Raw genomic sequence first — 12,646 nt, forward strand, 5'->3', positions numbered from 1 at the left:
ATTGGGGACACTTCTAAATTCAGCTTTCACAAAGAGGCTATTGGGGACACTTCTAAAATCAACTTTTCACAGAGGGTATTGGGCACACTTCTAAATTCAACTTTCACAGAGAGGCTCTTGGGGACACTTCTCAATTCAACTTTCACAGAGAGGCTCTTGGGGACACTTCTAAAATCAACTTTAACAGAGAGGCTATTGGGAACACTTCTATATGGACACTTTTAAATTCAACTTTCTCAGAGAGGCTATTGGGCAAATTTCTAAATTCAACTTTCACAGAGAGGCTCTTGGGGACACTTCTAAATTCAACTTTCACAGAGAGGCTATTTGGGCACACTTCTAAATTCAACTTTCACAGAGAGGCTATTGGGGACACTTCTAAGTTCAACTTTCACAGAGAGGCTATTGGGCACACTTCTTAATTCAACTTTCACAGAGAGGCTATTGCGCACACGTCTAAATTCAACTTTCACAGAGAGGCTATTGGGCAAATTTCTAAATTCAACTTTCACAGAGAGGCTCTTGGGGACACTTCTACGTTCAACTTTCAGAGAGATGCTCTTGGGGACACTTCTAAATTCAACTTTCACAGAGGATATTGGGCGCACTTCTAAATTCAACTTTCACAGAGAGGCTCTTGGGGACACTTCTAAATTCAACTTTCACATAGGATATTGGGGACACTTCTAAATTCAACTTTCACAGAGGATATTGGGCGCACTTCTAAATTCAACTTTCACAGAAAGGCTATTGGGGACACTTCTAAATTCAACTTTCACAGAGAGGCTTTTGGGGACACTTCTAAGTTCAACTTTCACAGAGAGGCTATTTGGGCACACTTCTAAATTCAACTTTCATAGAGAGGCTATTTGGGCACACTTCTAAGTTCAACTTTCACAGAGAGGCTATTGGGCACACTTCTTAATTCAACTTTCACAGAGAGGCTATTGCGCACACTTCTAAATTCAACTTTCACAGAGAGGCTATTGAGGACAATTCTAAATTCAACTTTCAGAGACAGGCTCTTGGGGACACTTCTAAATTCAACTTTCACAGAGGATATTGGGTGCACTTCTAAATTCAACTTTCACAGAGAGGCTCTTGGGGACACTTCTAGATTCAACTTTCACAGAGAGGCTATTGGGGACAACTTTCATAGAGAGGCTATTTTTGTCACACTTCTAAATGCAACTTTCACAGAGAGGCTATTGGGGACACTTCTAACATCAACTTTTCACAGAGGATATTGGGCGCACTTCTAAATTCAACTTTCACAGAGAGGCTATTGGGGACACTTCTAGATTCCGGTTTCACAGAGAGGCTATTGGGGACACTTCTAAATTCAAATTTTCACAGAGGATATTGGGCGCACTTTTAAATTCAACTTTCACAGAGAGGCTATTGGGGACACATCTAAATTCAACTTTCACAGATAGGCTCTTGGGGACACTTCTAAATTCAACTTTCACAGAGAGGCTATTGGGCGCATTCCTAAATTCAACATTCACATAGAAGCTATTGGGCACATTTCTAAATTCAACTTTCACAGAGAGGTTATAGGGCACACTTCAAGATTCGACTTTCACATAGAAGCTATTGGGCACCTTCTAAATTCAACTTTCACAGAGAGGATATTGGGCACACTTCTAAATTCAACTTTCACAGAGAGGCTATTGGGCGCATTCCTAAATTCAATTTTCACGAAGAAGCTATTGGGCACACTTCTAAATTCAACTTTTACAGAGAGGATATTGGGTACACTTTTAAATTCAACATTCACATAGAAGCTATTGGGCACATTTCTAAATTCAACTTTCACAGAGAGGTTATAGGGCACACTTCAAGATTCGACTTTCACATAGAAGCTATTGGGCACCTTCTAAATTCAACTTTCACAGAGAGGATATTGGGTACACTTTTAAATTCAACATTCACATAGAAGCTATTGGGCACATTTCTAAATTCAACTTTCACAAGAGGTTATAGGGCACACTTCAAGATTCGACTTTCACATAGAAGCTATTGGGCACCTTCTAAATTCAATTTTTCACAGAGAGGATATTGGGCACACTTCTAAATTCAACTTTTCACAGAGGCTATTGGGCGCACTTCTAAATTCAACTTTCACAGAGAGGCTATTGGGGACACTTCTAAATTCAACTTTCACAGAGAGGCTCCTGGGGACACTTCTAAATTCAACTTTCACTGAGGATATTGGGCGCACTTCTAAATTCAACTTTCACAGAGGATATTGGGTGCACTTCTAAATTCAACATTCACACAGGGGCTATTGGGGACACTTCTAGATTAAGCTTTCACAGAGAGGCTATTGGGGACAACTTTCACAGAGAAGCTATTTGGGCATACTTCTAAATGCAACTTTCACAGAGAGGCTATTTGGGCACACTTCTAAATGCAACGTTCACAGAGGGGCTATTGGGGACACTTCTAAATTCAGCTTTCACAGAGAGGGTCTTGGGGACACTTCTAAAATCAACTTTAACAGAGAGGCTATTGGGGACACTTCTATATGGACACTTTTAAATTCAACTTTCTCAGAGAGGCTATTGGGCAAATTTCTAAATTCAACTTTCACAGAGAGGCTATTTGGGCACACTTCTAAATTCAACTTTCACAGAGAGGTTATTTGGGCACACTTCTAAATTCAACTTTCACAGAGAGGCTATTGGGGACACTTCTAAATTCAGCTTTCACAGAGACGCTATTGGGGACACTTCTAAATTCAACTTTTCACAGAGGATATTGGGTGCACTTCTAAATTCACCTTTCACAGAGATGCTAATGGGGACACTTCTAAATTCAAATTTCACAGAGAGGCTCTTGGGGACACTTCTAAATTCAACTTTCACAGAGAGGATATTGGGTGCACTTCTAAATTCAACTTTCACAGAGAGGCTCTTGGGGACACTTCTAGATTCAACTGTCACAGAGAGGCTATTGGGACAACTTTCACAGAGAGGCTATTTGGGCACACTTCTAAATGCAACTTTCACAGAGAGGCTATTGGGGACACTTCTAAATTAAACTTTTCACAGAGGATATTGGGCACACTTCTAAATTCAACTTTTCACAGAGAGGCTATTGGGGACACTTCTAAATTCAACTTTCACAGAGAGGCTCTTGTGAACAGTTCTAAATTCAACTTTTCACAGATGATATTGGGCGCACTTCTAAATTCAGCTTTCACAGAGAGGCTCTTGGGGATACTTCTAGATTCAACTTTCACAGAGAGGCTATTGGGACAACTTTCACAGAGAGGCTATTTGGGCACACTTCTAAATTCAACTTTCACAGAGAGGCTCTTGGGGACACTTCTAGATTCAACTTTCACAGAGAGGCTATTGGGACAACTTTCACAGAGAGGCTATTTGGGCACACTTCTAAATGTAACTTTCACAACGAGGCTAGTGGGGACACTTCTAAATTAAACCTTTCACAGAGGATATTGGGCGCACTTCTAAATTCAACTTTCACAGAGAGGCTCTTGGGGACACTTCTAGATTCAACTTTCACAGAGAGGCTACTGGGACAACTTTTCACAGAGAGGCTATTGGGGACACTTCTAAATTCAACTTTCACAGAGAGGCTATTGGGGACACTTCTAGATTCAGCTTTCACAGAGGATATTGGGCGCACTTTTAAATTCAAATTTCACAGATGATATTGGGTGCACTTCTAAATTCAACTTTCACAGAGAGGCTATTGGGGACACTTCTAGATTCAGCTTTCACAGAGAGGCTATTGGGGACACTTCTAAATTCAAATCTTCACAAAGGATATTGGGCGCACTTCTAAATTCAGCTTTCACAGAGGATATTGGGCGCACTTCTAAATTCAAATTTCACAGAGGATATTGGGCGCACTTACAAATTCAACTTTCACAGAGAGGCTATTGGGGACACTTCTAAATTCAACTTTCACAGAGGATATTGGGCGCACTTCTAAATTCAAATTTCACAGAGTATATTGGGTGCACTTCTAAATTCAACTTTCACAGAGAGGCTATTGGGGACACTTCTAGATTTAGCTTTCACAGAAAGCCTATTGGGGACACTTCTGAATTCAAATTTTCACAAAGGATATTGGGCGCACTTTTAAATTCAACTTTCACAGAGAGGCTATTGGGGACACTTCTAAATTCAACTTTCACAGAGAGGCTCCTGGGGACACTTCTAAATTCAACTTTCACCGAGGATATTGGGCGCACTTCTAAATTCAACTTTCACAGAGGATATTGGGCGCACTTCTAAATTCAACTTTCACAGAGAGGCTATTGGGGACATTTCTAGATTCAGCTTTCACAGAGAGGCTATTGGGGACAACTTTCATAGAGAGGCTATTTGGGCACACTTCTAAATGCAACTTTCACAGAGAGGCTATTTGGGCACACTTCTAAATGCAACGTTCACAGAGAGGCTATTGGGGACACTTCTAAATTCAGCTTTCACAAAGAGGCTATTGGGGACACTTCTAAAATCAACTTTTCACAGAGGGTATTGGGCGCACTTCTAAATTCAACTTTCACAGAGAGGCTCTTGGGGACACTTCTCAATTCAACTTTCACAGAGAGGCTCTTGGGGACACTTCTAAAATCAACTTTAACAGAGAGGCTATAGGGAACACTTCTATATGGACACTTTTAAATTCAACTTTCTCAGAGAGGCTATTGGGCAAATTTCTAAATTCAACTTTCACAGAGAGGCTCTTGGGGACACTTCTAAATTCAACTTTCACAGAGAGGCTATCTGGGCACACTTCTTAATTCAACTTTCACAGAGAGTCTATTGGGGACACTTCTAAGTTCAACTTTCACAGAGAGGCTATTGGGCACACTTCTTAATTCAACTTTCACAGAGAGGCTATTGCGCACACGTCTAAATTCAACTTTCACAGAGAGGCTATTGGGCACATTTTTAAATTCAACTTTCACAGAGAGGCTCTTGGGGACACTTCTAAGTTCAACTTTCAGAGAGATGCTCTTGGGGACACTTCTAAATTCAACTTTCACAGAGGATATTGGGCGCACTTCTAAATTCAACTTTCACAGAGAGGATCTTGGGGACACTTCTAGATTCAGCTTTCACAGAGGATATTGGGCGCACTTTTAAATTCAAATTTCACAGAGGATATTGGGCGCACTTCTAAATTCAACTTTCACAGAGAGGCTATTGGGGACACTTCTAGATTCAGCTTTCACAGAGAGGCTATTGGGGACACTTCTAAATTCAAATCTTCACAAAGGATATTGGGCGCACTTCTAAATTCAGCTTTCACAGAGGATATTGGGCGCACTTCTAAATTCAAATTTCACAGAGGATATTGGGCGCACTTACAAATTCAACTTTCACAGAGAGGCTATTGGGGACACTTCTAAATTCAACTTTCACAGAGGATATTGGGCGCACTTCTAAATTCAAATTTCACAGAGTATATTGGGTGCACTTCTAAATTCAACTTTCACAGAGAGGCTATTGGGGACACTTCTAGATTTAGCTTTCACAGAGAGCCTATTGGGGACACTTCTGAATTCAAATTTTCACAAAGGATATTGGGCGCACTTTTAAATTCAACTTTCACAGAGAGGCTATTGGGGACACTTCTAAATTCAACTTTCACAGAGGATATTGGGCGCACTTCTAAATTCAACTTTCAAAGAGGATATTGGGTGCACTTCTAAATTCAACATTCACACAGAGGCTATTGGGGACACTTCTAGATTAAGCTTTCACAGAGAGGCTATTGGGGACAACTTTCACAGAGAAGCTATTTGGGCACACTTCTAAATGCAACTTTCACAGAGAGGCTATTTGGGCACACTTCTAAATGCAACGTTCACAGAGGGGCTATTGGGGACACTTCTAAATTCAGCTTTCACAGAGAGGGTCTTGGGGACACTTCTAAAATCAACTTTAACAGAGAGGCTATTGGGGACACTTCTATATGGACACTTTTAAATTCAACTTTCTCAGAGAGGCTATTGGGCAAATTTTTAAATTCAACTTTCACAGAGAGGCTATTGGGGACACTTCTAAATTAACCTTTTCACAGAGGATATTGGGCGCACTTCTAAATTCAACTTTTCACAGAGAGGCTATTGGGGACACTTCTAAATTCAACTTTTAGAGAGAGGCTCTTGGGAACATTCTAAATTCAACTTTTCACAGAGGATATTGGGCGCACTTCTAAATTCAGCTTTCACAGAGAGGCTCTTAGGGACACTTCTAAATTCAACTTTCACAGAGGATATTGGGCACACTTCTGAATTCAAATTTCACAGAGGATATTGGGCGCACTTCTAAATTCAACTTTCACAGAGAGGCTATTGGGGACACTTCTAGATTCAGCTTTCACAGAGAGGCTATTGGGGACACTTCTAAATTCAAATTTTCACAGAGGATATTGGGCGCACTTTTAAATTCAACTTTCACAGAGAGGCTATTGGGGACACTTCTAAATTCAACTTTCACAGAGAGGCTCCTGGGGACACTTCTAAATTCAACTTTCACAGAGGATATTGGGCGCACTTCTAAATTCAACTTTCACAGAGGATATTGGGCGCACTTCTAAATTCAACTTTCACAGAGAGGCTATTGGGGACACTTCTACATTCAGCTTTCACAGAGAGGCTATTGAGGACAAATTTCACAGAGAGGCTATTTGGGGACACTTCTAAATTCAACTTTCACAGAGAGGGTCTTGGGAAGACTTCTAAATTCAACTTTTCACAGAGGATATTGGGCGCACTTCTAAATTCAGCTTTCACAGAGAGGCTCTTGGGGACACTTCTAAATTCAACTTTCACAGAGGATATTGGGCGCACTTCTATATTCAAATTTCACAGAGGATATTGGGCGCACTTCTAAATTCAACTTTCACAGAGAGGGTCTTGGGAAGACTTCTAAATTCAACTTTCACAGAGAGGCTATTGGGGACACTTCTAAATTCAACTTTCACAGAGAGGCTCCTGGGGACACTTCTAGATTCAACTTTCACCGAGGATATTGGGCGCACTTCTAAATTCAACTTTCACAGAGGATATTGGGCGCACTTCTAAATTCAACTTTCACAGAGAGGCTATTGGGGACATTTCTAGATTCAGCTTTCACAGAGAAGCTATTGGGGACAACTTTCATAGAGAGGCTATTTGGGCACACTTCTAAATGCAACTTTCACAGAGAGGCTATTTGGGCACACTTCTAAATGCAACGTTCACAGAGAGGCTATTGGGGACACTTCTAAATTCAGCTTTCACAAAGAGGCTATTGGTGACACTTCTAAAATCAACTTTTCACAGAGGGTATTGGGCGCACTTCTAAATTCAACTTTCACAGAGAGGATCTTGGGGACACTTCTCAATTCAACTTTCACAGAGGATATTGGGCGCACTTCTAAATTCAACTTTCACAGAGAGGATCTTGGGGACACTTCTAAATTCAACTTTCACATAGGATATTGGGGACACTTCTAAATTCAACTTTCACAGAGGATATTGGGCGTACTTCTAAATTCAACTTTCACAGAAAGGCTATTGGGGACACTTCTAAATTCAACTTTCACAGAGAGGCTCTTGGGGACACTTCTAAATTCAACTTTCACAGAGGCTATTGGGCACACTTCTAAGTTCAACTTTCACAGAGAGGCTATTTGGGCACACTTCTAAATTCAACTTTCATAGAGAGGCTATTTGGGCACACTTCTAAGTTCAACTTTCACAGAGAGGCTATTGGGCGCACTTCTAAATTCAACTTTCACAGAGGATATTGGGTGCACTTCTAAATTCAACATTCACACAGAGGCTATTGGGGACACTTCTAGATTAAGCTTTCACAGAGAGGCTATTGGGGACTACTTTCACAGAGAAGCTATTTGGGCACACTTCTAAATGCAACTTTCACAGAGAGGCTATTTGGGCACACTTCTAAATGCAACGTTCACAGAGGGGCTATTGGGGACACTTCTAAATTCAGCTTTCACAGAGAGGGTCTTGGGGACACTTCTAAAATCAACTTTAACAGAGAGGCTATTGGGGACACTTCTATATGGACACTTTTAAATTCAACTTTCTCAGAGAGGCTATTGGGCAAATTTTTAAATTCAACTTTCACAGAGAGGCTATTGGGGACACTTCTAAATTAACCTTTTCACAGAGGATATTGGGCGCACTTCTAAATTCAACTTTTCACAGAGAGGCTATTGGGGACACTTCTAAATTCAACTTTTAGAGAGAGGCTCTTGGGAACATTCTAAATTCAACTTTTCACAGAGGATATTGGGCGCACTTCTAAATTCAGCTTTCACAGAGAGGCTCTTAGGGACACTTCTAAATTCAACTTTCACAGAGGATATTGGGCACACTTCTGAATTCAAATTTCACAGAGGATATTGGGCGCACTTCTAAATTCAACTTTCACAGAGAGGCTATTGGGGACACTTCTAGATTCAGCTTTCACAGAGAGGCTATTGGGGACACTTCTAAATTCAAATTTTCACAGAGGATATTGGGCGCACTTTTAAATTCAACTTTCACAGAGAGGCTATTGGGGACACTTCTAAATTCAACTTTCACAGAGAGGCTCCTGGGGACACTTCTAAATTCAACTTTCACAGAGGATATTGGGCGCACTTCTAAATTCAACTTTCACAGAGGATATTGGGCGCACTTCTAAATTCAACTTTCACAGAGAGGCTATTGGGGACACTTCTACATTCAGCTTTCACAGAGAGGCTATTGAGGACAAATTTCACAGAGAGGCTATTTGGGGACACTTCTAAATTCAACTTTCACAGAGAGGGTCTTGGGAAGACTTCTAAATTCAACTTTTCACAGAGGATATTGGGCGCACTTCTAAATTCAGCTTTCACAGAGAGGCTCTTGGGGACACTTCTAAATTCAACTTTCACAGAGGATATTGGGCGCACTTCTATATTCAAATTTCACAGAGGATATTGGGCGCACTTCTAAATTCAACTTTCACAGAGAGGGTCTTGGGAAGACTTCTAAATTCAACTTTCACAGAGAGGCTATTGGGGACACTTCTAAATTCAACTTTCACAGAGAGGCTCCTGGGGACACTTCTAGATTCAACTTTCACCGAGGATATTGGGCGCACTTCTAAATTCAACTTTCACAGAGGATATTGGGCGCACTTCTAAATTCAACTTTCACAGAGAGGCTATTGGGGACATTTCTAGATTCAGCTTTCACAGAGAAGCTATTGGGGACAACTTTCATAGAGAGGCTATTTGGGCACACTTCTAAATGCAACTTTCACAGAGAGGCTATTTGGGCACACTTCTAAATGCAACGTTCACAGAGAGGCTATTGGGGACACTTCTAAATTCAGCTTTCACAAAGAGGCTATTGGTGACACTTCTAAAATCAACTTTTCACAGAGGGTATTGGGCGCACTTCTAAATTCAACTTTCACAGAGAGGCTCTTGGGGACACTTCTCAATTCAACTTTCACAGAGGATATTGGGCGCACTTCTAAATTCAACTTTCACAGAGAGGATCTTGGGGACACTTCTAAATTCAACTTTCACATAGGATATTGGGGACACTTCTAAATTCAACTTTCACAGAGGACATTGGGCGCACTTCTAAATTCAACTTTCACAGAAAGGCTATTGGGGACACTTCTAAATTCAACTTTCACAGAGAGGCTCTTGGGGACACTTCTAAATTCAACTTTCACAGAGGCTATTGGGCACACTTCTAAGTTCAACTTTCACAGAGAGGCTATTTGGGCACACTTCTAAATTCAACTTTCATAGAGAGGCTATTTGGGCACACTTCTAAGTTCAACTTTCACAGAGAGGCTATTGGGCACACTTCTTAATTCAACTTTCACAGAGAGGCTATTGCGCACACTTCTAAATTCAACTTTCACAGAGAGGCTCTTGGGGACACTTCTAAATTCAACTTTCACAGAGGATATTGGGCGCACTTCTAAATTCAACTTTCACAGAGGCTATTGGGCACACTTCTAAGTTCAACTTTCACAGAGGATATTGGGCGCACTTCTAAATTCAAATTTCACAGAGGATATTGGGCGCACTTCTAAATTCAACTTTCACAGAGAGGGTCTTGGGAAGACTTCTAAATTCAACTTTCACAGAGAGGCTATTGGGGACACTTCTAAATTCAACTTTCACCGAGGATATTGGGCGCACTTCTAAATTCAACTTTCACAGAGGATATTGGGCGCACTTCTAAATTCAACTTTCACAGAGAGGCTATTGGGGACATTTCTAGATTCAGCTTTCACAGAGAGGCTATTGGGGACAACTTTCATAAAGAGGCTATTTGGGCACACTTCTAAATGCAACTTTCACAGAGAGGATATTTGGGCACACTTCTAAATGCAACGTTCACAGAGAGGCTATTGGGGACACTTCTAAATTCAGCTTTCACAAAGAGGCTATTGGGGACACTTCTAAAATCAACTTTTCACAGAGGGTATTGGGCGCACTTCTAAATTCAACTTTCACAGAGAGGCTCTTGGGGACACTTCTAAAATCAACTTTAACAGAGAGGCTATTGGGAACACTTCTATATGGACACTTTTAAATTCAACTTTCTCAGAGAGGCTATTGGGCAAATTTCTAAATTCAACTTTCACAGAAAGGCTCTTGGGGACACTTCTAAATTCAACTTTCACAGAGAGGTTATTTGGCCACACTTCTAAATTCAACTTTCACAGAGAGGCTATTGGGGACACTTCTAAGTTCAACTTTCAGAGAGAGGCTATTGGGCACACTTCTTAATTCAACTTTCACAGAGAGGCTATTGCGCACACGTTTAAATTCAACTTTCACAGAGAGGCTATTGGGCAAATTTCTAAATTCAACTTTCACAGAGAGGCTCTTGGGGACACTTCTATGTTCAACTTTCAGAGAGATGCTCTTGGGGACACTTCTAAATTCAACTTTCACAGAGGATATTGGGCGCACTTCTAAATTCAACTTTCACAGAGAGGCTCTTGGGGACACTTCTAAATTCAGCTTTCACATAGGATATTGGGACACTTCTAAATTCAACTTTCACAGAGGATATTGGGCGCACTTCTAAATTCAACTTTCACAGAAAGGCTATTGGGGACACTTCTAAATTCAACTTTCACAGAGAGGCTTTTGGGGACACTTCTAAATTCAACTTTCACAGAGAGGCTCTTGGGGACACTTCTAAGTTCAACTTTCACAGAGAGGCTATTTGGGCACACTTCTAAATTCAACTTTCATAGAGAGGCTATTTGGGCACACTTCTAAGTTCAACTTTCACAGAGAGGCTATTGGGCACACTTCTTAATTCAACTTTCACAGAGAGGCTATTGCGCACACTTCTAAATTCAACTTTCACAGAGAGGCTCTTGGGGACAATTCTAAATTCAACTTTCACAGACAGGCTCTTGGGGACACTTCTAAATTCAACTTTCACAGAGGATATTGGGTGCACTTCTAAATTCAACTTTCACAGAGAGGCTCTTGGGGACACTTCTAAATTCAACTTTCACAGAAAGGATATTGGGTGCACTTCTAAATTCAACTTTCACAGAGAGGCTCTTGGGGACACTTCTAGATTCAACTGTCACAGAGAGGCTATTTGGGCACACTTCTAAATGCAACTTTCACAGAGAGGCTATTGGGGACACTTCTAAATTAAACTTTTCACAGAGGATATTGGGCGCACTTCTAAATTCAACTTTTCACAGAGAGGCTATTGGGGACACTTCTAAATTCAACTTTCACAGAGAGGCTCTTGTGAACAGTTCTAAATTCAACTTTTCACAGATGATATTGGGCGCACTTCTAAATTCAGCTTTCACAGAGAGGCTCTTGGGGACACTTCTAAATTCAACTTTCACAGAGAGGATATTGGGTGCACTTCTAAATTCAACTTTCACAGAGAGGCTCTTGGGGACACTTCTAGATTCAACTTTCACAGAGAGGCTATTGGGACAACTTTCACAGAGAGGCTATTTGGGCACACTTCTAAATGTAACTTTCACAACGAGGCTAGTGGGGACACTTCTAAATTAAACCTTTCACAGAGGATATTGGGCGCACTTCTAAATTCAACTTTCACAGAGAGGCTCTTGGGGACACTTCTAGATTCAACTTTCACAGAGAGGCTATTGGGACAACTATTCACAGAGAGGCTATTGGGGACACTTCTAAATTCAACTTTCACAGAGAGGCTATTGGGGACACTTCTAGATTCAGCTTTCACAGAGGATATTGGGCGCACTTTTAAATTCAAATTTCACAGAGGATATTGGGCGCACTTCTAAATTCAACTTTCACAGAGAGGCTATTGGGGACACTTCTAGATTCAGCTTTCACAGAGAGGCTATTGGGGACACTTCTAAATTCAAATCTTCACAAAGGATATTGGGCGCACTTCTAAATTCAGCTTTCACAGAGGATATTGGGCGCACTTCTAAATTCAAATTTCACAGAGGATATTGGGCGCACTTACAAATTCAACTTTCACAGAGAGGCTGTTGGGGACACTTCTAAATTCAACTTTCACAGAGGATATTGGGCGCACTTCTAAATTCATATTTCACAGAGTATATTGGGTGCACTTCTAAATTCAACTTTCACAGAGAGGCTATTGGGGACA

This window comes from Ambystoma mexicanum, chromosome 6p, assembly GCF_040938575.1.
Source record: "Ambystoma mexicanum isolate Mex_15411 chromosome 6p, UKY_AmexF1_1, whole genome shotgun sequence".
In the NCBI taxonomy this organism is placed as follows: domain Eukaryota; kingdom Metazoa; phylum Chordata; class Amphibia; order Caudata; family Ambystomatidae; genus Ambystoma; species Ambystoma mexicanum.